General features: G+C 35.3%; 1 pseudogene; it reads right to left on the bottom strand.

The window, feature by feature from the left end:
• Positions 1 to 19,912: 19,912 nt before the first annotated feature.
• Positions 19,913 to 21,197, bottom strand: LOC149567756 (guanine nucleotide-binding protein alpha-1 subunit pseudogene; annotated as a pseudogene).
• Between the last annotated feature and the right edge of the window lie 4,802 nt (positions 21,198 to 25,999).

Raw genomic sequence — 25,999 nt, 5'->3', positions numbered from 1 at the left:
TAGTCCCCTTGGCGAGTCTAAATAGTCTTCTTGTCTAGAATCTATGCAACCTTTTCCCTTTTCTTGATGGGGATCATGTGTGTCCAATATACCACATCCTCCTTTTCAACTGAGGCATCATCACCATGGAAAGCATATAAATCAAAAATATTAAACATGGGAGAAATATCAAGACCACTAGGGAGCTCTCCCTGATAAGCATTATCATTAATCCTCTTCAGAATCTTTTAGGGACCAATTTTATTATATTTCAATTTATGATAGGTCCTAGTAGGAAGCATCTCCTTTCTGAGATAAGCCATCACTAGATCACCTACACTAAAGACCTGATACCTTCAAGTAGCATCTGTGGAAGAATTGTACCACTCATTGTTGTCCTGTAACTTCTCTCTCACATCTTCATGCAACTCGTAGGGTTGCTTTGCAAAGGCTTCTCCATCATCACTAACTCTATCACCCAAGGGAAATTGTACCAAATTGAGAGCACCCTGAGGATTATGACCATAAACAACTTGAAATGGTGAATTACCAATTAACCTATTTATTAAGCTTTTATAAGAAATTAGTATCTCGATTAGAGGTGATCATTTTTGGAACCCCATACAATTTGACTATTTCAGAAAAGAATAACTCAGCCACCCTAGTGGCATCACTAGTTTTCTTACAAGCAATAATGAGTCATTTTTGAAAATATGTCCACAACTACAAAGATAGAGTCATTACCTTGATGTGTAACTAGAGTCCCAATACAAAGTCCATACTCAAGTCTATCCATGGTCCTATTGGTACTAGTATTGTCATGTACAATCCAATGTTCTGTGAGTACCCTTTAGGTACTTGATGAATCTGACACCTTTCCACAAACCTGGTGATATCTCGATTCATCTTTGGCTGACACTACTTATCTTCTACCAATGCTATTGTTTTATCCTTCCCAAAATGCCCAGCCATACCATTGCAATGAAATTCTCTAATAATATTTTACCACATTGAGCGTACAAGAACACACCACTACTTCCCCTTAAATAAATAACCATCTTGCAGAAGATACTCACCTTGAATATTGTCTATGTTCCCATGTACTGGATTCTTCAACTGATCAACAATTTCCGAAAATTCATTATCAAATTCATAAGTCTTTTATTGCATCAAATCCAACCGCTTTAATTTCCATGATGGTCAAAAGAATAACTTTCCTACTCAAGGCATCTGCAACTTGATTATGTTTCTCTGATTTACACTTTAGAACAAAAGTAAACCCCTGTAGGAAAGAGACCCATTTTGCATGTTTATTTTTCAATTTCTTTTGTGTGTTCAAGTATTTTAGAGCACTATGGTCTATAAACAACACAAATTCCTTGGCTACTAGATAATGCTTCCAATGTCTCAAAGCTTGCACAATTGCATGGAACTCTATATCATACGTAGAATATTTCTTTCACACATCATTCAATTTTTCACTAAAAAATGCAATGGAATTACCTTCCTAACTAAGTACAACACCAATGACCACATGTGAGGAATCATATTCCACTTTAAATACTTTATCAGTGACCTTCTTCTTTAGGTATTAGAAACTCTCTTTGACCTCTTTGGTCCATGAAAACTCCCAACCCTTAGTGCAGTCTATCATAGGTGCTACAATGGTGCAGAAATTATGAATGAATTTTCTATAGAAAGTAGCCAAGCCATGAAAAATTCTCACCTTAGTGATATTACATGGAATACACCATTCAAGAATGGCTCAAACTTTTTTTGGATCCATCTTGGCACCATTTGCAGAAATGGCAAACCCAAAAAAAACCAAGCTTTCTTTCATGAACCTACACTTCTTCAAATTAGTGTAGAGTTTCTCTCTTCTTAATACCCCCAATATGATCCTCAAGTGTTGTAGATGTTCTTCCCCTCCCTTACTATAAATCAATATATCATCAAAATAAACTACTACTAACTTACCAATGTAGGGACACAACATAGTGTTCATGAGTCTCATAAAAGTACTAGGTGCATTGGATAAACCAAAAGGCATAACCTTAAATTCATACAAACTATCCCTACTTTTGAAATCATTTTTCCACTCATCCCCCTCTTTGATGCAAATTTGGTGGTATCCACTTTGCAGATCAATATTAGAGAAATATGTTGCTCCAGTAAGAAAATCCATCATGTCATCCAAATGTGGGATAGGAAAATGATATCTAATGGTTATCCTATTAATGACAACACAAGGGCTCATGATTTCCTATACTAAACCTTTTGGTATGATCTCAATCACTTCTTTGTCCATTTCTACATGTTGTGTCAAATTCATTCTGTATGTCACTTGATTGAGAAGACTTTCTCCTGGAATAAGATCAATATGATGTTGGGTATCTCATTTTGGGAGAAGTCCATTAGGTAGCTCCTCTGGAATAACATATGAATATTTTTCCAACACTGTAGTTTCTTCTGTTGGTATACTCAAGTCTTCCTCTTCCCCCTTTTTTACTTCCAAGGCATAACAAGACCTTGTTACTTTCATCTCCTTAATAAGTTCTTTTTTAAATACCATACTTTTAGTTTTTCCATCACCCTTGAGAGGTAATAAGATTACCTTAGATCCATCCTTCTAGTGTGTGTACAAAAAGTGTTACACTTCTATAAACCATTATTCTTTAGAATACCCATGAAAGAGGGCTTCTCAAGAGGTGGCTTATAGCTCTCTATCTATGATGTGCAAAGGCTACAAGATTGTGGCTTTCAAATGAACCAAACTATGCAATCCTTACAAAGTGCACCATAGAACTAGAGATTCAAAGATGGGAGAAAGAATGCTAGCATCCAAGAATCTAGAATGAAATAAAATGCAAATGCAAGCTAACAAAGAGAACTAATCTAAAGCATAAAGGAAACTAAGCTAAAAAATATGCCATAATATAAGTAGAATGAGAGCTAACCTAAAATGCAAAAATGCAAGAATTCTCCAAGCCTCCAAAATCACCTCCAACATAAAAATAGCATGAGAGAATAAGATTTTTGAATGAGGAGAGAGCCCTCCTTTTTAAAGAAAAATGGATGATTGGACTTAAGAGGAAAAACAGGCATAATCAAGGGAGGAGAATGCATCTTGAGTGATCATGTGCACAAGCATCTCAACCAATCACAATTGATGGTTGATTTTTGAGAGGGTTTGAAATGTGTGGAGGAGAATTAAAGTTATTTTTAAAATAGAAGATTCCTCTCACATAGAAAATTGTGCATTCATGTGTAGACAAAATGTCTTTTCTTTTATTTCTAAAATAGGAATAATGCTTTATGTGTACACACTTAGGATAAGAGATGAGTGAGGAATTTTATTTAATTAAAAGGGGGAAATGTTCTTTTAATTATATATGAACTTAGGATAAAGTGGTCAAACTATAGGATAAAATCAAATAAATAAATTTTTGGAGATTTGATCAAGGATAAGCATTAGATAAATTATGCAAAAATGCTAGAAAGGGGGATCATAGTCTAGATAACCATTTTTAGGTGATTACATTTTCCCCTCTTTGACCAATGTGTGATCGATCTAGGAACACATGATGTCAAAGAATACATAAGAGAAGTAGGAAACAATAGATTGAGAGATCTGATTTTGAAGAATGAAATGCAAAAAGGGATAGCAAGTCCTAAATGTACAGTCTATTAGAAGCAATACTAAACACTAGGATAGAGACAATATCAAAACTCAAGAAGAGTACTAACACTAAGAAAAGTAGATAGATCAAGAGAAAATAGATAGTTGTAGAAGCAAGTAATGTGCAACAATGATAGAATATTCCTACCTCCTTAGGATTGAAATCAAAATGAGATAGAGGAGATGTAGAAATAAGCTAGATTTGATCAAATCAAAACAAAGAAAATTTTATGATACTAGATCAGATATTAAGACCAAAGAGTGGCCACCAAGCAATTAACTAAGTTTGACCAAGAAAGATAAAGTAGAAGAATTAGGTCAAAGAAAGAAGAAAGATGAAATGAGATGAAATAGAAATGAAAGAGAAGAGTGGAAGAGAGTAGAAATGATGAAGAAATGAAGAAATGGTGATTTCCCCAACAAGATTCAAATATTTAAGCCTCATTAGGTCAGCCAACTACATAGAAGAATGAAGAAATTTTAACTAGCAAGATGAACACAAATTTGGATTTTGATTCTAAAAATGGATCCAAGATGTCAAGATCAAAAAAGATAGGTCAAAAGCATAGATGAGATGGTAAGATAGAAAAGAAGAGAGAAATTGGAAAGAAGGGATAAGATAATATCAAGAAGAAGCAAGAGAAGGATGAACGCAGTTAGCTAACAATTCCATGAAAGATAAAGAAGAGATCTCTCTCAACATGCAAATCTAGAATGGATCCTAGAATGCAAGCTAGTATGAAAGGTGCAATTGCAAGGGTTACATAAGTAGGTCCTAGTGTTTATCATCGAGCCTTATTAGGGACATTAGAAGATCATACAATCATCACTAGTGTAACTATGAGGATATGAATATGATTGATATCATTTAGGAATGTGGAAATCCAATCTAAGCATCAAAGACATGTAAGTTAAGATGGCTACACAATTAGATTCCCTAGGTTTGATATAGCAAGATTACACCTATATCAAGGTATAAGTTCCATGATAACCCCTGAGTGTGGTCTTGCAAAAATAGTCAAGGATGATATGTTGTAAGTCCAAGTGTTTAGTAGGACAAGCATAAATTCTCAAAAACTCTGTAGACAAACAAAGTATACCCACAAGAAGAAATCAAGAAAACATGCCCCGTGCCCCAGTCTTCTAGTCAATGATATACCTAAAAGACTATTAGGGAGGGAACATATGGAAAAGAAATCATCATAGAAAGAACATAAAGAAGATAAATTTCATCATAGTTCAGTCATTTAAATGTTTAAGTGCATCTATGTAAGTCACTTGGCCATTTCTTCAAGACTTGATTCTAATAGTGAGAAATATCATGACATTAGAGATTCTAGGTAAACTATTTGAAAAGAGTTGAGAAACACTTGATGTCAAGTTGGGGGGTAGTGTTGAGAAATGCTATTTTAGATTAGTTTCCAAAGAAACCCTAATGCACAAGGACACCTCAATAGGCTAAGTAGTTATGCCCCCAAGATGAGGACAAGAAACTATCTCAAGCTAGGAAATGTGTTCTGAAATGAGTGATTGAGACTAATAGACATAGGTGCAAGGGTCTCAAGTAGCACCCATTTCTAGGTTTTCATCACTTGGTAGATTTTTTAAGGACTTTTTTTTTTTTAAGTTTTATTTATGATTTTTTTTAATTTTCATGGTGATACATCAAAGCACCTATTGCCAGGTTTTCACTAAGATAATCATTTTTTTTAGGACATTTTTTGGTTTTTAGGATTTTTTTAGCATCATATATGATTTTTTTGTTGGATTTTTTAGAACATTTTAGAGATTACTTGCTCTCAAGAAAGATCACATCATTTTCTCCCAATATATAGCAAGGTGTAGAATATATTGGAGCAGCAAGCTAGTGGATAATTAGAGATGGATAAGAAATTAGTATGAAGCAAGTGAAAGTGATCCTCAAGGATTGACTCCTCTAGAATACCCAAGCTAGGGAAAGATAGCCATATAAAGTAGGTTTTGGATAAGAAATGGAAGTAATGAGCAAGATAGCATATAGGATAAGAATTTGAAGCCAATAGCATGAAAGTGTGTAGTCCAAAAGAGTAGGCATGTCAAGAGGCCTAAGAACCATGTTTTTTTAAATTGTGATCTAGACCAAGGGGTCAACTAGATAGGATAGTGATGGGATAGATAAAAAGGAATGAAGCTACAGAGGAAGGCTATGAATTAATGAGTAAGCACAATAGGGAAGATGATGGATCAGATAGATACTACGTAATGATAGCTTAACATTGTCAAGATCAAAGAGGGAGAAAAGGGGATAGATGGATGATGGAAGAATTAAACATGATGCATGTTTACTAGGTTTTTATCATGGTACTTATCCAAGGCATGACAAGAAGTGGTTTTCACCATATGACACATGTATTTATTTTTTACTTTTGCTACCAAGGTGCCACACAAAGTGGTTTTCACCAAGGCACTTTTTTCTTTTTTCTTTTTCTTTTTCAATTTTTTTTCGAAATTTTTAGAAAGACCTCAATCTTTTTCAAATTAGATAGCACTCTTATAGAAAGTCATGATAAGCCAAGACCATAGAAAATTATGCTCAAAGATGCTAATAGGGTGATGAAAGAGAAATCATAGTAGGATAAGTATATGGAGGATAAGAGTTCATGCCTTGAAAGGATTATAGGAGTATGGGCAACATGTAAGATCAACATTAACACACACCTTAAAGGGTATTGGAAAGGTGAAGGAATCGTGGATGAAATAGCTTGAGGTTTAGATGTATGAGGTAGTAGAGTAATTTTGGAAGAAGATGAAATGGAAGGCTTCAAAAGATTATTATGAACATGTTTAGAAGAAGATGAAGTGGAAGATTTTGGAAGCTTGAATGTCAAGTTTGAAGTATTTTCAATATTCAATTCCTTTAAGAAAGACTTGGGAATCCATATAGATTTAGAGACTTCATTGGATTTTTTAGAGTGCATTTATTTAGTAATAGATTTAGGAGCCCATACTTTCTTTGGTTTAGTTGTTTGAGTAGTGGACCTTTGCAGTCTCTTTTGTGCATTTTATTTCTTAGCATTCACATGTCAATTAGAGGACACATAGTGAACTTTTGAAGATGGATTCATGCATTTTTGTTTGAGTTGATCATCCAAATTGCTTCCAAAAGACTTGGGACTTGTGGATGAATAAGGCCAATATGACTAGTTTAGATGGAAAGTTGAATGTCAAGAGTTCAAGTATGGGTGTCTTTGTTCACCTTGAGGTGTAATATGAGAGGTGGGAAATGATAAGATAGGAGAAATGGGTGATGAGCTAGGAGTGAAAAATGGAGATGAAGGAACATAAGGTCCTAATATGGAATGAAGCTCTAAAGGTGTTAGTTTAGATGGATAAGGACCAAGGATAGACTTAGGTGATGCAAATGGATAATGGAAAGGGAAATCAACATCTTTAGAGTGAGAAACATGGTCAAATCCATTAATAGACTTGTGAGTAGCTTTGATAGGAGCAACATTTCTAATAGGAGTACTTGAAGCTTGAGCACAACTTTGAAGTGGATATGGAGAAGTAGAACATGAGGGGATGCTTTGATCTTGACAAGTAGCTTTGGATAGCATTGGAAGAGAAGTTTTCTCATAATTTTTAGTAAGCTCAAGGGAAATATTGGAATTGGTGTCTTCATCATACTAAGGATGTGGATGAGACATAGGATATGGAGGGGGGGGGAACTTGAAAGAGATGAAAGGGTGCTTGATCTTAATCTTTCTTGATATTTGTAGCTTTTTCTTTTTGAGAGTCCTCTTGACATGGAGCCACTTATAAGGACAAGGGAGAAAATATGGATTGCATAATAAGACCTTGAAGAGGTAATGAAGGACTAGTTGGAGTAGGAATAGTAGGCATATAATTGTATGAAGGTTGATAATTTTTAGTTGTAGTAGCATGGAAAAGGTTTGCAGCCAAGTGAAGGTTAGCTTGAGTTTCTTTTAGAGGTATCCCTTGAGGATAGGCATAGTCAATGTGGAAATATTTAGGTTCTTTATTTTATGGAGTCATGTTGGAAATATTTTAAGTGTTGGGAGATGCATTAGTTTTGGAAGAAATAGGGGTGTCAATCAGACCAACACTAGACATAGGTTCATCAACATGATCTTGCTCAAGAGAAGTATCCTCATCACATGAGTCATTAGAGGTACCAACAATCGCATCATCAATTAGATCTTGTATTCTATGTTTCAACTCTATGAAATCTTAAGTACTATGCTCATTATGTTGATGATAAGCACAATAGATATCCAAGAATGGGTTTCCATATGAGCTATACTTAGGTAGCATCATGAGCTTGGTGCCAAGAAGTTTTTTCAAAATGAAATCGTATGAATCTTCCAAGGGAGTAAAATTTCTATCAAAAGTATGTCTAGAGTCATTTTTTTGCTTCCCAAGTGAATATCATGCATACGTGCCTTCATCATTGTCTTGGTCAAAGGTAGGTCCATCATGAAATCTTGGCATAGGCTAAAAGAAGATATCACTTACTTGTTCTCTAAAGAGGTCTTTAGATCTAGAAGATGAAGACATTTGATGTCTTCGAGTAGAATATGTAGACGTTGAAGGAGCTGACCCATGTGTATGTAAAGGTCGTAAGGGATATTTATTTAAGAATGCAATATTCTCCTCTAACCTTTTCTTAAGTTTAGACTTCATTTATATCATGCACTTAAAGAGATGAAGGTAAGAAAGATCATTTGTCTCTTCTAGTTCTTTGTATTGAGTGTATAGATCTTGAAACTCTTTAGTGTCATGGAGGATATCATGATCATCTACATTTGGTTGAGGTTTAGTAGCACAAGGCTTGAATTCCATAGTGGTAGATAGATAATTAAGCATGAAGGAGAGTAGAGGAAGATAAGAAGGTGACACAATAGATTATTCACTTGCCAATATAGTAAAGATAGAGTAAAGTGACTTGTTAAGCAAGGTCTCCAAGAAACTTATGACACTAGTGACTCAAGTCAAGAGCTAGGAAAGAAGTCAAATAGCCAAATAGATAGAGCAAGCAAGGTGACAAGTGAACAACTTTCCCAACCCAAGAATGTAGTCAATAAATCAAGGTAACCATTTCAAAAAATATATAACTAGCAAGTAGACATAGATCATGAAGATAGAAAGATCAAGAGCACTAAGACCAAATAGTCACTTCAAACATGTTCAAGCACTAGAGACATAGAAAAGAAAAGTCAAATTATGAGACTCTCCTTAGCAAGCAACACAAGTAAATGTTTGTACTTGATGTTTTGACTTGTTTGACAAAGTTCGACAATAATTGATAGCATATAAAGTTTGATGTTAAAAACCCAAGCAAGATAGTGACACATTGAGTAGTCTTAAAAAAATCAAGCAAGGGACAAAGCAACCTTTCCTATACAAGAATATGTGAGGTCTCAAAATAAATCCCTAGAACTATCAGCATGTGTATGTTCAAAAGATTTGCACTAGTCTAGCACATTCAAGAACACATCAAACAATATCTACCTAAAGGACACAATTCACTACTCAACAACTTAGCCCACACTAAGTGATTATTTTTCTCACATGAAGTGGTTTCCCACAAGAGATCTTATTTTTGTCATAGAAATTCTATAAGCATAACCAAGGGAAGATAGATGGTGAGTGTAAAATCTTGGGGTGATCCAGGTAATCCACTAGGACCGATCCTTGCACCAAGAAGTTAGGTGGAAAAATAAGGTAGTTACTAACCTAGGGTTTTTAGAAAGGATTTCCATTCATGGCACTCCTCTTGCTCTTGATACAGGACACCTCACCTTGCAATGAGTAATCAGTCTAATGACCACAAGAGTACCTTAAGCATTCCTCCCTAGTGATCTCCTCATGGTCGCAATCCCACAAGCAATCACACTAGGTAAGATAAATGCTATGTCTACCAAGGTTTTGTGTCCTTGATAGCCTTGAGTTTATAGTGGGTTGGAATAGCCAAGTTTTCTTGTCCCCACTTGGGTCATTCCTCTTGGTTGCCCAAGAACAGGTCCTCTAAAAGTTTCTAGAGTAAACAAGAAATGGATCAATTTTTGAAAGTCAAGATTTTTGATTCACCACTAAAGTGAAGAGCATACTCTCCCACCTCAAAATATTTTCCCAAACATTCCAAACTCTTTCTTTCAAAATCTAGAGGTGGGTCAAGATTTCTAGATTTACCACAAGGATGAAGAGCATACTTTCCTACCACAAAAAGACTCTATTGACAAGATCTTAAGTGCCTAATTGAAATGTCCCATTTTTTATTTTTTATGATATTTAAAGCCTATAATCAGATTTTAAAATCAAACAACCAATATTTCAAAAGATCAACCAATTTCTCAATAAACCCAAATCAGGTATGCCCAAAATAGTGCCAAAAAGTTCACAGCTTCACATATTATTAATAAATCTGAAAGTATAAATTTTTGCAGAAATTTTTCCAGCATAATGACCCACAAAATTAAATTTCTAGATCTATATAGAGTTTACACCATAGCTCCCAAACGGAGGACAAAAACAATGCTCATCAGGCTCCCAAAAATAACACAAAATAGCCTAGAAACACCAAAAAACACTAATAATCTATTATAGAAGTATAACCATGACCCAATACCTATATTCATATCTATTTTAACATCTAAATTTCTGAAATACAATAGCAAACCAAACTGATATGAAATACTCAACCAAAAACACCAACTCTTATAATAAATGCACCTGAAAACTCACAAATTTCAACTGTTCAACACAAGGGAAAACTCTGCATGAGCTTGCACATGGAATGGTCTCAAACTCTCATCCTTAGCCTCCCTATAAACCTATAAAATCCTGTCCTTGTGCCTCCTTCCCCATAGGTTTGGCAGCCTCTGAAGAACAACAAAGCAATGAGCTAAAATCAAGTTCTAGAATGAGCCTGAAATGCCTCCAAATCCCTTTAAAAAAGGGCATAACCCTAAATCATGACCAAGAAGGGTCAAAAATACATATTTTAACAATAATTTTCATTTATTAATCCATTGGTTTCCAAAGATTAGCCCCTTTTGCTGAAACTTCACTTTTTTGAGCTTGCCTGCCTTAGCAAAAGTTATTATTATTTTTAATTTTTTGAAAAGGGGACATGACACTAATAAAATAAAAAACTAGTATAATGTTGTACTTAAAAAATAACGGAAAGAACAAGCATTTTTTTGTTTATTTTTTATGCTTTGGGCAACCCTGCAAACAAATGTTAGTAGCCCTTGTGCATTTGAAGCTTTGACATGCATTCTTTTTAGTAATGAAATGAGAAACTTCCTACAAAACAAAAAAGGTTAGAGAATAATAACCAAGTAAGACCTACAAGACAAAGTGGTTAGTTGCCTAAAAAATCCAAGTTCAACTAAGTGTATGCAAAGAAAGTGCAAGCTAATCACATATGCTCTCAATTTTACTCTTTACTTTTGACCTAATCAACAAGATTGGACTTGTTTGCTATAATTTTAGATCCAAAAATAGAAATACAAAGAATAGACCCCTACTAAAAATTAGAAATCTTTCCAAAAATGAAAGAAATTTAGAAATATCTCTTCATTTGTGCCTTAGGGACCAATTTTTTCAAAATAGACCAAATTTATCAAATTGCATTTTTGGACCCTAATATGACCTCTAAATTCAAAATATAAAGGATGGTCCCCCTGTAGAATTTAAAGACCTTTCCAAAAGTGTGCTACCCTCACAAACCCACATAAGACTCAGTTAAAGGAGTCAAGGAGAAAGGATTTAAGCCTAATTAAGGTAGTAATGACAAAGATTGATTTTTCCAAGACAACAGTAGAAAATTACTCAAAGGAAGAATGGGATATCCTTGAGACAAACTTCAAGGGAATTGATAAGTTTTGTGGTATTCAAAATGCATGACCCATTCCTCACTAGGAATGGGGACCCCCTAGTTTTTTCAACTCCCAGACTCACAATTTGAGAGTTGGAAGAACAAAATTTGGTTAAAGTTGCGTCAAAATTCCAAGAAAATCACAAAAAAAAAAAAACACAAAAACATTTTTTTAAAAAATCAAATAAAAATTTTCAAATAAAATAATAAAATAAGTTCTCAAAAAAAAAATGAATAAGTCCCTAAGGGGGACATTTTTTTTTCTTTCTATCCAATGACTAATCAGGTTTTCTTTCTCATGATGCGTAGTTTACATAATCAGATGGCGTCCACATTCAGATCAGCACCAAAATTAGTTGTTTACAAATTTCAAGGTGTGACCCCAAAATCAAGATTACATGATGACTCTGCTGAGATCAAAGATACTGACCTTTGACATACAAACTTGGGAGAATTATTGAGAGTTTGCAACAGTCCAACAAAAAGGTCATCCTTGAGGTCCACATTAATTTGATCTAGATTAGTGAATGTAGCATCACATCCTATGTTGGTACAGTCAACTGAGTTGATCATGACCCTATCTCAGCATTTTATCCTGATGAGAGGGTAGTTAAGAGTGTCATCGAAGAAGTGGTTTTGGATCTGCAACCTGACAACATCAAGAGAGTTTTACATCTTCCTAAATCTGATCATTTCATCTAAATCTCCTACAAAGTAGCTAAAAGATGGTATAAGGATCATCACCAAGAGGCTATCGACATCATACATTCCTTGTACTTCATTCAAAAGCCATCTTGGGGAAAGACAATCAACAAAGTGGATATGACTCAAGGATACATGAAGGATGACATCAGATACACCATCATTCTTTTAAGCAGAGTCATGAGCTTACCCCCAATAGGTCATCTTGCTCCATTCATGGTCAACTTCATTGAGACTATCAGGCATGCAAAGATACCATTGGATTGGGCCACCATGCTAAGCGAAAACTTGTGTGATTAGTTGAGGACAGTAAAGAATAATAAGAAGTTCTATATGACTTCTTATATAGTGTACTTACTTGTAGTGAGGGCAAAGAGCTATCCTAGGTTATATGAGAAAGGTAGTATGTAGGATCCTAATGCATGGCCATATATATTCTATCCTCAGTTGGTGAAGAAGAAGCTCTCGCCATAGAGAAAAGAGTATAGGATTGTAAATGATGCCTTCATCTTTTCCATCATTCGATTCATAGAGGGAGATTATGGGAAGAGGTTGTCCGACAAAGCCAAGGCATAGATCATAGCTCTTAGAGCACATTTCATTCAGTTCAGGACATTTACATACATTCAGGTAGGTGGTGCATCTATCAATCCAAAGAAACTCCCAAGGTACCCTAGTGACAAGTTGGTCCTAATGGAAATATCCTGGCAGATTGAGTCAACTTATGAGAGGATCAAAAGACAATAGAGAACTTGTTGGGATTGGCCTTTTGTAGTAGGAGCATATCAAGTGAAGAGAAAGCAGGATATCCTAACTTTTGAGTGGGAATGGGAGAACTACCCTCTTGAAGAGTATAACTCTCCTTGGCCATTCTTTGACAATGTTGGTAAATTGGAAAACTTAGTAGGAAAGGAGTTCTATCATGAGGATGTCATTGAAAATCATTGGATGAACATCACAAATGACTATGATGTTCGCATCAGAGACTATTGTAGCATGACTTTGTATCTAGCAGAAAAGGCTCTCCATTTGATCATCCCTAATGAGATAAGGCTACTGGACTCCAAGGAACTACTAGATCCTCTATTCAATACAAATAAAGTTGGTGAGAGACCCATTCTAAATGTAGAAGTTGATAGAGAGGAAGGAGATGATATTAATCATCGAGCAAGACATGTCATTTGAATGGAAAAGAGTTGGATTAAGAAAACCTTTCCTCTTGATCCAATTCTAGATACAGTGATTTTCCATGCACATGCTCACCCAGAAAGGGGTAAGGGAAGGAAAGTCACAGTTCCTATCTTTGCACTCTAGTCTCCTATTAGGCCAGAGATAGTCTACCAGCTTAATTACCTAGTGGGATATCATCCCCTTCCTAAAAGGAAGGGAAAGAGGAAGAGAACCTCTCCTTTGAGGATTTAGATGGAGCATGTTGAAGAACAGGTCTCCTCCTAGCAATAGGAATTGAGTCTACAAGAGCCACAGGATGGTGGAGCTTCTCATATCCAGATTGAATTTCCATTGCTTCCTGTTTTGTCAAGTCAGCAAGAAGAGAGAGAAATTCCAAAGACATCCATTCCTCTAGTGCACAAAGATCCCACTTCTCCTATGGTTCCATGGAAACAAAAGAGGATCAAGGTTAGAATGAACAAGAGGCAAAGAGTCCATAAAATATTAATGCCTAATCCATCTATTCCTAAGACCATTCTAAAGGAAGAATTAGATGAGGAGGAAATAGAATCAGATGAGGAAGAACAAATTCCCTTACAAAGGAGAACTCGGTCGAAAAAAGCCACAGAATTGGAGAAAAGGAAGAGTGCCATGAATACCTTGCCACCCACCCAAGTAGAACCTATAGAACTCTTTTCTTCAAAAGATGAAGTGCAGGGATGGGTGAATGAGAAAAGGGAGCAAGGTGATGATGTTCTCTCCATCCAATATTTTGATTTCATGCCTGTGGGTACAGAGTTAGTTGGAGATAAGATCAGAGACACCCCTACAGGTGAACTTCAATAGCAAGACTAGATGTAGTTGTCATAAGAAACACAAGGTCCTCATTTCACTCCTCCATTTCCACCACAAGTCATAATGGTAGATAAGGGTTCAGTCACTCCTCCACCTCCAAGTTCAGAAGAGGAACATGTTCAAAAGGAACCATCATTACAAGAGCAACAAAAACTAAGGGTTACTGATGAGCCATCAAAAGAGGCATAGATAGTAGAATGTGTACAACAACCTTCTCAGGAAGTTGAGGATCAAACTACAGGATCTATATAGACCAAGACTACAAAATAAGATTCCTCATAGTAGGAGACTCCAAGTAAGAGAAATAAAGGGAAGGATGTAGTTGAACACATACCTTCATCATTTAGAGCCAAGGTTGTAGAGAGACATATTGCAAGATGGTTTCAGAAAGAAATAATGAGAAGTGCCCAGCATAAGTTTCGTGCTTCAGAGGATGAAATTTGTGATATTGTAGAGATTTTGAACAAGCCTGAGTCTCCATTACATGATGCAATGCCATTTTCATTTGTCACTTCCATTTAGACCTAGGATTTATTTGCACAAGTGACTCACCCTCCCAAAGGTACAGATACAAAAGTTGTTAGTCTTGAGGACTATGAAGTGAAAGATATTATGTTGGGAAAGCCTACACGAGATACATCCCAATAGATGATGACTATGGGAGTCAAAGAGGTTCTCATACACATGGAACAAGATGAGATTGAAAATAGAACACTTCTTAGGCAAGTTGAGATCCTAAAGGGATATCTAGCTGAAGTTATTGGTCCTCTTGATCCTAATCACCCCGAGGAGACTTTGAATACCATTCTTAAAGAAGGGGAAGGTGTACAGCTCAATCCATTTTTTAAAGCTTGTTAGGAATGTTGGGATAGCCTTGAGGATAAGGGTGCCACTATAATCACCAAAAGTCTGAAGTTGTTGCATACTACACAAGACAATGTTGATAAGATCATGGCAATTTTGAGGTAGGACTTCAGTAACATGGATGAGATATAGGCATGGAGCAAAGATTTGCAAACTCTACAAGCCATAAAAGGGAAAAGGTACCGCATTCTAATTGATGTATATACTGAAGAAGAATTAGACATGATAGATGATTGGATAGAGAAGATTTCCAAAGGAAATAAAGTGATGGAAACATTTTATGATGAGATACATAGGCTCAAGGACCAAGCCCAAGAGAAAATTTTGGAAGTAGAAAAGTTGTACAGTGATGTATGCTTGGACATTTTTGAAGATGAAGAATGAGAGAAGTTGTTTCCAATTGAGTTAGTCATGGAAAATTTCAAGAAGACTTTAGAGGAAGCATCCAGTGATGAAGACATCAGACAAGCCTTTAGGACAGAGGAAGCACTGTCAGAGTTGGACACCAAACTCAGAGATTTTGCAAAGACTCAAATTGAGGTGGACAACTACAGGTAGAAGGTTAAGGATAAGTATGAGGCTTTGGATCTTCTAGATGTTTCTAAGATTACTAAGATGATAGAAAAATTCAAGGGAAAACATCCAAACATAGCTTTAGAATGAAGATGAACAAAACCTAGATGCCAGAATTTCAATTTTGACACTTAGTAAAATTTTGAGCTCCACAATTTAGAGGTGCACTGTCATTTGACTGTCGATTCCAAAAATAGCACTTTTCATGCATTAGGAACGTGTTTTGATAGCAAGTTAACTCTGATACATGCCTAGTGAAGGGCCAGTTTCTATTTTTGATGTCTCTGTGCACTTCCACTTCGACTAATGGCTTCCTCCTATTTTCTCTCTCATGCTTTCTTTATTTTTTACATGTAAAGGGCTGATGCATCTAATTAATGAATAAAAATGGATGGAGTCCCTCTAAGCACCAGTTAGATTGTTAGTTTGTATATATTTAGTTTGTTTTAATGTTTTAAAAGAATTTTATTGCATCAAGATATCTCTCACTCTCAAAACAAATTGAGGAGATGATTTCTTATAAATACCCCATTGTAAAATGTAACAAGGGCTGCCATTATTATGCAATAAAATTATGCTTTTGGTGCTAGCATTTAGAGTGTAGTTATTATTGCTTGAATGTGTCATTGTTTTGTGAGTTTTATTCATAAGATTGTGATTGATCCAAAGGTTTATTGTGTTGTTTATGCTTGTGTGATCTTTTAGTTCTGGTGTTTTCTATAGATATATGAATTCCACTGATGTAATGAGCTTGAGAAGAGATCACCCGATTGTGTCTACATAGCTTTTTGTCTCACATGAGTGCACTTTTTGTGGCCTTGCAATTTGATGAAGAGTGAAACATTATGCGATTTGTTAAAGATTCTCACTGATGATTGCATCAGTTGATTCTAGGAAGCACTACTCTTGTTTTCATTGGTTTCCTACCAATTTCTTCAAAGGTTTAACTCACAGCATGTTGTGTTATGTAGCTTATGTTTGTTTAGGAATTTCAATTTCAAGTCATTTGATTTCATGTTATTTGCTTTTACTTTCATTATTTTCTTTACTAACCCCCTATTAGAATAGGACCTCTTACTAGCTGCATTGTTAGAATTGCATTCATTGAAAAAATACAAAAATACAAAAATATTATTCTTTTGGTGTGATATTTTGAGACTGCGAATAGATTTACTTCGATTCTGAGATAAAAGAGTTTTTAGAACTAGGAAAGGCCTCCTTGTGAACACTCACATTTATCTTCTACTGAGTGGATTTTGGTATGTCACAAGACAAATACTGAACCTTGGAGCAGATCCTTAAAAAGATTTGTTTTCCAAGAGAGGAATTATGCAATGGATTCCTACTATTGACCTCGTGCAAAATGAACACTCAAAAAAAGTGGTGCTAGAAGGAGGGCCCAAACCAAAGAACATACTCCTGGAAATGAGGAAAATTTTTCATAGTTTCAAAAATAAATTGCACCCTTACAATAAACTGCATTCCATACAAGTGCAGAAAATATTTCTAAAATTTTCTAAAATCTAGGTACATAGCTCCACAAGTCCGTAGGTACATAGGTCCACAAATCTGCAAGTCTGTAGGTCTACAAAACTATGTGGTGCACAAAATCCAAAATTGTGAGAAAGTGTACTTCTATAGAGGTGCACTTTTTTTCCAAAATTTGATGCAAGCTAGAGGATATTGATCCAAAATCCCCATTTCAGCGAGCATTAAGATCTACACCAAGTACACACAAATTTCTCAATCTTACCCACTTCCGTAAACCATGTAGTGACAAGGGAACATCCCAAGTTCAACCACTCCCTTTCAAACTTTCATCATCTTCTTCAACTCTACCTCCACTCCAACCACCTAGTGAACCACCACATACTCTGATAGCTACTCCCCAACAACCACCATTAGGTCCACCAAATCCTCCCATGGCCTTCTTCGCAAATGTTGTAGACTCACCAATAAACTTGAGAGGTGCACTCCATGACCTCCCAAAGAATCCCAAAAAGTTTTGCCCAAGATTCATCTATGGTGAAACACGAACTACCAAAGATCATGTCAAAGTTTTTAAAGAAATTTGCAACCAAAAGCAAGTGGCTAATGAGGACATGGTTCTTCATCTATTTCCCTACTCTTTGGGGGAATTTTCCTTAAATTGGTACATCAATTTGCAACCCAGATGCATTGGAGATTGGGATATGTTCAAAAAATTGTTTTTGGAACAATTCAAAACATTCATCAATCCAACTATGATACATCAACAATTCATATCAATAAAAAGGGACCCGACTGAGATAGTTTCACACTTCAACCATTACTTTCATATGGCATACTGCAAGTTGGAAATGCCATATACAATACTAGTTGAAGCCGCCATTCAGATTTATTTGAATGCTATGGACCCTCTTACTACAATCTTTCTGAGAAGACTTCCTATAGAAAATATTGACACATTGGACAAAGTCCTTTCAAAAGTGATCACATTCACGAAGAAGGCCAATCCTAATGGAGGAGGAATGATACCTCCAGCACAAGCAGTCCCTACGATGCCAACATACCCTATGGGAGTGTTAAGTTTCAAGATTTGCACCCTACTGAACTGGTGATGTTCAGTAACCCTTACTTAACATGGGAGTCATTTCATTGCATGAGACTAAATAATGAAATGAAACCTTCGAATTCTAGGTCGGCTCCTATTAGATCTTTCAGTGAAATACTATAAAACTTAAGGAAAACTTAGAGGGAAAAGGTAAGAAATTTAAAAAAATAAACCTAAAACCTAAAGCGTAAACTAAGAAAAGAGGTGATACACCAGAAGTTACTATGAAGATGTAACACACATGTAACAAAGAGGATTATAGTTCTATGAAATACAGATAAAGCACGTATTCTTGTAAAGGCTTGCACAAGTGATTTATGATAAGGTTTCAATACTAAAACTACAAAAAGAAGATAAATTACTATCTCACTTTGACTAATTTCACCTATAAACACATATCATAACCTGCAAGAAAACTTACTTTTCCACAAAAAGGTGTTGGAATGAGACAAAAAATAGGGAATAATGTAAACATTCACAGGTTAACTTATCAAATCATTCAAAATACACATAGAATTTGTAGAAAGGAAAAGAGCTCAACAATTTACTTCATAAAGCATAATCACACTGCTATCACTGGCATTATTTCTTCAAAATGTTGAATTACAGACCCTATAACAAAGCTTAGGACTCAAAAGATGTCTCAAAACTCTTTCATAAAATTAGAACTCCTTTTCAATAAGTTAAAAAAAACTCATTAAGTACAATCCCAACCCCCTGGGTTGTATGCAGAAATAAAGCCTGGAAATGAGGGCTTAGAAACTTCCAAAAATAAAGTTTCATAACTTATTTGACCCCATTAACTCATAACTACCCCCATGACTCATCAAAACCTCCCTAAAAATGCTTCAACAAGTCATAAAGACCCACAAACTGACTTGGCAAAGTCAAACTCGACCTCCTATATTCTCTCCACATGTTTCCCAACTGATTCCCCTCTTAAAGACCATTACATGAGCATACAATGACTCTCGTCTTTTACATGGAAAATAGGAAAAACATTAAATAATTTATAAGTTATCATTATAATGTTTTTCCTTTACAATATTGAACCCATGTAAAATGAAATAATAAAACAATCCCCTTTATTTTGCATTCAAAATAAACAAACATTAAAATGATTAATCATTTTAATATTCTATTTTTAAAAAAAATTGGAATCAAATGCAAAACAAAACCCGATACAAACTCCATATTCAAATATTTTTAAAAATCACATCATAGCCCGCGGACTCCAAATGTGATGGAAAATGACATAGGGCATAGAAGAGGTTTGAATACCCTAAAAGTTAATCATTTTCACATATTTGCATTTTGAGTTTTCTGGAGCTATGGCTAGGGTTTCTAGAGTCTTTTTTTGGTTCCACCATGAGGAAGATTCATTGGTTTTTTGTGAAGCCGCTGCCATTGGAGAAAAACTTTTGTCGCTTCTACTATTTGGAGGTATGAACATATCACATTCTTTACTCTACTATCATTGTGACTTGGTAGAATTTCAAAATACATGTCATTATGGCTGAATGTTACTAGTTTTAGTGCATGATGATATTTGCCTACTGCTGGAAGGGATTTGTAGTTAAATGCCATTTTTGAAGTTTAGCCTTCAGATAAATATTTAAAGTAGACTAGCATCTATCAGATATCTCTGTGTAAGAGTTTCATCTACCAATTTGAACATTTTCTTTACAAGCTTCTGATCTAGTGGTGTGGTCCTATAGATTTTGAAGACTCTATCCACATGATCAGTAGGTGTATTTTGGAAGTAGAGTTCCTCAAACTTCTTCTTTACAAATTCATATGCATGTTCAATCCCTTGCTTCCCAATCGTCAGGGCTTGTAATCTTTGAACCATTCACAAACATTTAGAGGTACCTTTTGCACCTTCTTTTCAAAAATATTGAATTTGTTTAAGAAAAGCAAGAAAGATGTTTTCTCGAACCATAGCTATTTCAAAACCTAATCAAATAGCTCCTTTGTTTATATCATATGGTCCTTTGTTTCATCTTCAATAATTATCTGATCATATTCTCTAATAGCTACATAGAAAATTACAGCTATGACCCCTTCAAATAGATGAATCCATTTTTTCTTTTCATTTCTTTGGCCTCCAACATTAAAAAGCCTATAGCATTCACCATTCTTTCTACTGTCACCTACTGGGCTGAACTATATTTCAACAACTCCAGTTGTGCGTACTCTAGAATATAGAACATCTTCCTATGTTGGCACATAGTCTGGTTCAGCCAAGCGATGAATATTCTCCATAAAATATTCAGTGCAATCAGGAACTTGAAGTTCATTTGCTCTAAGGTATGTTTCCTAAATAGCATTATCATTCCATATTGCTTCAATGTCCTATGCTAATTTCTCATTTAGAAGTGGGTAATATGACCTTCCTCCTATATCAGACAACATCTCTCCAATATTCTTATTTGTAGGATTTACAACATACTTTGAAGAATCCTCTTCACTTTGAGAAAAATCTTTTGAACCATCATACAGTATCCTTTTGAGTACAGCATACTTTGATAGACTAATACACATTTGCATGGATAACTGATGTATAGTTCTTGCACTCAGCTTCACCAAATCTAGTTTATAACAAAACCTTTATCTGTTTAAAAATTGTAGACTTGCCAGACTCCCTAGCACCAAGTAATAGAATTTTTTGGATATGTTTCTCAGCCTTTGCTTCCTGGGTAATTCTTCTATCAATCTCTGCAGCCTGAGCTTTTTCTTCAACATCAACCTCAGCTACAATATTTTGCTTGCTACAGATCAACCCCATACTTGTTCTAAAAATGGACAGCATGGAACAGGAAACCTTTTCGCTACCACGAGAAGTTTCTTACCAATAACAAGATACAAAATAAAAATTGAAATTCTTTATTTGGGAAATAAAATTCCCTCTATGGTTTTCTCATGCATTTGCCAAAACATATTCTAGAAACAGAAATCATACATTTTCCCTTCCTTGTCTCTTGATGTAGTCTACAATAGCCTTCATTTCCTCCAAAGAAATATATATGTATTTGCCTCTATCATTCATAACTCCATAGAGCTGACCCATTTTTCCCAAGGCAAAGATCTGGTTGATATAGTCCTTGACCATCATGTTGCACTTCCTCCTCTACTGTGGGTATTTGTTGATAAGTTGTATCTACTACATATATAGATTCTAGTTAGATTTTGTATTTTTTGAAACTGGGTTCACTACTATTACATACCGACTGAATCTACTGTTATGTAATTTTAAATCTTTGTGATGTACAAATAGGTTTTACTTCATTTTCCTTAAATCCTTGTTCTAATTTCCAATCAATTGTTGTCTTCATCAAAGGAAACAATCATGTCCATGCTTTTCTATACTAAGTTATACATTTAAATTCTATCAATCATTAATTCTTTTGTTGTAATCTTTTGTACCCTGTGGCATATTATTTATGAGGTTTGAGCATAGGCTCATGACATCCATAAATAACTTTTATTTCTTTTAGCTTACTTTCTTTCATGACAAAATGCATCGACAGATAGAGTATGTAGTTGTAGAGATAGGTAGCCATTGCTTAGACCCTTCGGGATCTAACATCAGTTGTTTTCATGTTTTTTGCAGATTGGAGATCATGTGAAGCTTGGAGCTAGATTCTACTGTGCCAGGGAAAGAGTGCATAACTAGTCAAAGCAACAGGTAATGATCGGTTATCTCTTCTCTTTATTTCTTTCATTCATATGTATTTTTTCATGTATTTCCTTATGAAAGAAATTTAATATAGTGAATTATACTCACGGCTTGTGTGAGATCATTTCTTTTCAGCATATCATTTCATTTCATTATTTGAAAACGTCAATGTATATTTGAAAGTAAATAAATACAAGGACATTTCTATTTATTTAAATGAAATGAAAAAGCAATTCTATACTTTCATTGTATGCATGCTTATGCAAATATAAATATGCAAAAGTTAAGTAATAGGGAGCACCCACCATGCCTAACCAGTTCATACCTATGAACCCGATTCCATTGCAGCAGGCACCTACTCCACAAACTCAAGTGATAACATATCTAGGGTATGAGCCCCCAAAAATAGCTTTCTTTGAATAGAAAGCAACAGTTCTTGTGGAAGTAGATAACAATCTTCTTTTGAAAGTTGGTCAAATGAAGAAGACCATGTCACAAATGAAAAATGAGTTGACACGTCTTAGATTGTCACAAGGACAAAATAAAAACTTCCAAAGAAATAATGATGGCCCCTACAACAACAATTTTGGTCAAAATTACAATAGGAACTTCAACAATAATAGTAACAACAATGCAGGAAACAACAATGGCAGAGGAAACAACTTCAATCCTTCAGATCGCAACAATGGCTTCCAAAGGCAAAATTGACAATGGAACACTCGATCAAATAATGGAAGCATTCTTGCAGATAACAACAACAACAACAATGTTTAATATGCTGATATCAATCAGTATGATGATAGCCAAAATGTGTCTAGCAACAATGGTTCATACTATAATGGTAATCAGGAGGTGAATCAAAACTCGCAAGTGAATGACAATCCTCCTCCTATTCAATTCAACGCAATGCTATTGGAATTTTACAATTCTACATAGAATGCACAAGTAGAACAACAAGCAAGTGAGGAATTCTCATTCCCGTTAATTCAAGAACTTGACCTTCAATATGATGAGATGTTTTCCTTTCGAAATGACAATCAGAATACATATAATCTCAAAAATAGAAAGGATCCCTTGATAGATGGAATTCCTCTTGGTTTGCAACCAACTCCACCTAATCCAAGAGAAAACAACAATCTACCACCGGTAAGACCAGCCCAAGGAGGACAACAGTATCAGAATCAAGTGAACATACCAACGATACTAAAGAACCCCACTTGGTCTAATGAAAAGTATAATGTCGTAGAAGATCTAAAGAAAACTAAAGCCAATATGTCCATGTTTGACATGTTGCAGAATTGTCCACAACAAATAGAAGCGCTCATGAAGATATTGGATAATACAAAGGTTTCCCACAATATGAATGTTGTCCCTCAAAAAATGGTGCCGCAACAAGTAAATGCTACAGAAGCAATGCCCACTATGTTCAAGGACAAAGTTGAGGTACCCCCATTTTTGCTGAGCATATAGATATATGGGAAGAATCTTCATAATTGCCTCATTGACTTAGGTGCTTCATGTAACGTAATGCCATTATCAATAGCCCAAAGGCTAGGAGTTAGCCCTCAACCCTCTAACCAAGTGGTGATACAGTTGGATAAAATAGAGGTAAAAGTCATGGAGTATTAAATGATGTGTGGATACAACTAATAGTTTATCCTCGGATCCAAGATATTATTGACATACATGTGGTTGATATCCCAGAGACATATGGATTACTTTTGAGAAGAGAATGGAAAAAATGTCTTAGAGGATGGTTCTCTACAGATTTCACTCAATTATGGTTGCCATGGAAAGGATTGAACAATCAAATCAAGATAGATGTTGAGCCCAAATTGAAAATAATGATCACAGATTACAATGCCCTAAATGAGATAGCATTCTTACAATTAGATTTGGGTTCGTACAAAGTGATGGTATTGAATATGGTTGCAAAAATACACCTCAAGATCAAAATGAAGAACCTAGGTGTTGGTACCCAAAAGTGAAACCATGACACAATTCATAGATAGTATGGTGACTAATTTATAATGTTTAGGAGAAGAAGCTGACCCCAACATTCTCCTCCTCCTAGGATTTTTTTGATTACACAAAGTTAGTCACTCTGAATTTGAATGTTCATCATGTCAAGAAGTAGTTGCAAAGTTATTGACCCACATGATGGAAAACAAGGATACAAAGACCTCAACAAATGAACTCACAGAAAGTCAAGATTCAATGAATTCATCCAACCTTGTTGAAAAAATTGGAGAAGAAAGTGAAGATCTAAATATTTCATACAGTGATACCTCTTTAGATGGTGGAGGTTTATCTTCTCCTCCTCCAGGGATGATTAAAGTTCAAAGAAGAAGATGATATGTGAAAGGTAAAGGATGGACTTCAGCAATCATTCATCATGAACATAAAGTTGAAGAAATCAAAGAGCTGATAGGGGAAATTTAGGAGAAACAAGAAAAACACACACTTCCTCTATCCACAAGTTATGAAGGGGAATCATCAAGCCCTACATGAGGAAACTTACAATGGGTTCCTAAGAAACAATCATTCAAGGCTCAAGTGAAAGAGAAGTTAAGGATGAATAAGCATAAAGTTAGAAAACCCAAGGAAAATGCAATTTGGACACTCCGTTTTGATTGTTGTAGGTGTAAGATGGGAGCTGGTGTGGGTATCAAATTAATCAACCAAAAAGGTAGATCTTTCTATTTTGCATATCAATTGCAATTCAGATGTACCAACAATGGTGCAGAATACGAGGCATTAATCTGAGGACTCCTCTTTGTACTCAAAAAGGGAGTCATAGCTCTTAAAATCAAGGGGGATTCCCAATTGGTCATATGACAAGTAAAATCCATATATTCTTGCAATGAAAAAAGATTACTTGCTTACAAGAAAAGGGTATGGGATGTATTAGATGACTTTGAGGCCTTAAACATCAAATCCATTCCAAGGAGAAAGAACATGGTAGCAGATGCTCTTGCCATCTTAGCTAGTGCATTGCAACCAGTTGAAAGGACCAAGTTGAAAAGGTTTTCAATAGAATTGGTCATTGTTCCATCCATTCCTGATAATATCACAAACTTTTAGGTCTTTCAAGATGATCAACATATACTTGAGTTTATCATGTGTAGTTGTCATTTTGAGGGATAGGAAATCGATGATACACCAGATGATAGCCCTGAAGATGATGGACTTGAAGATGAAGATGGGATTTTGAATTTAAAAACTAACACTATTCCAAAATGGATGGTCAAACTCAAACGCATCTTTGACCGTGATGAATTGGCACTTAATAGAAGGGAAACTCAAGAAAAGGGAATCAAATAATGTGATTCATACAATTTGGGTAGCGATGAAGAGCCAAAAATGGTACAGATAGGAAAAGCATGTACCTCATAAGAAAGGGAGGACATGCTCAAATTACTCACCGAATATAAGGATGTCATTCCCTGGAGCTATGAAGAGTTGAAGACTTATGATCCTATGATTATCACACATGACATCTCGCTGAAACCTGATGCAAAGCCATTTTGGCAAAGAAAAAGACCGATAAATCCGATTATTGAACCACTAATTATGAAAGAAGTGAAGAAACTACTAGATGCTAAGATCATATTTCCTATCTGTCATTCCACATGGGTGGCAAATTTGATTCATGTGTGGAAGAAGACTGGAGAGATTTGTCTTTGTGTTGACTTTCATAACTTGAATCTAGCATCTTAGAAGGATAACCATCCTCTAACCTCACTAGATAAGGTATTGCAAATTGTTAATGGTTCAAAGATGATGTCATTCTTGGATGGTTACTTAGGATATAATCAGGTGATGGTTGACAAAGAAGATAGGCTAAAGATTGCTTTCACAAACAAGTGGGGAACGTTTGCTTATAGAAGGATATCTTTCAGATTGATTAATGCGGGAGCTACATTTCAATGAGAAATGGATGAAGCTTTCAAAGGATTGATAAATAGGTGTATATTCATCTATATGGATGACCTGACTATTTTATCAAAAGATCGAAGTACC

The sequence above is a fragment of the Cupressus sempervirens genome, chromosome 3 (assembly GCF_028749045.1).
Source record: "Cupressus sempervirens isolate cs-2001-9-10 chromosome 3, ASM2874904v1, whole genome shotgun sequence".
Classification (NCBI taxonomy): Eukaryota; Viridiplantae; Streptophyta; class Pinopsida; order Cupressales; family Cupressaceae; genus Cupressus; species Cupressus sempervirens.
Note: the sequence above shows the minus strand (reverse complement) of the source record. Positions and strands in the feature narration are given on the sequence as shown.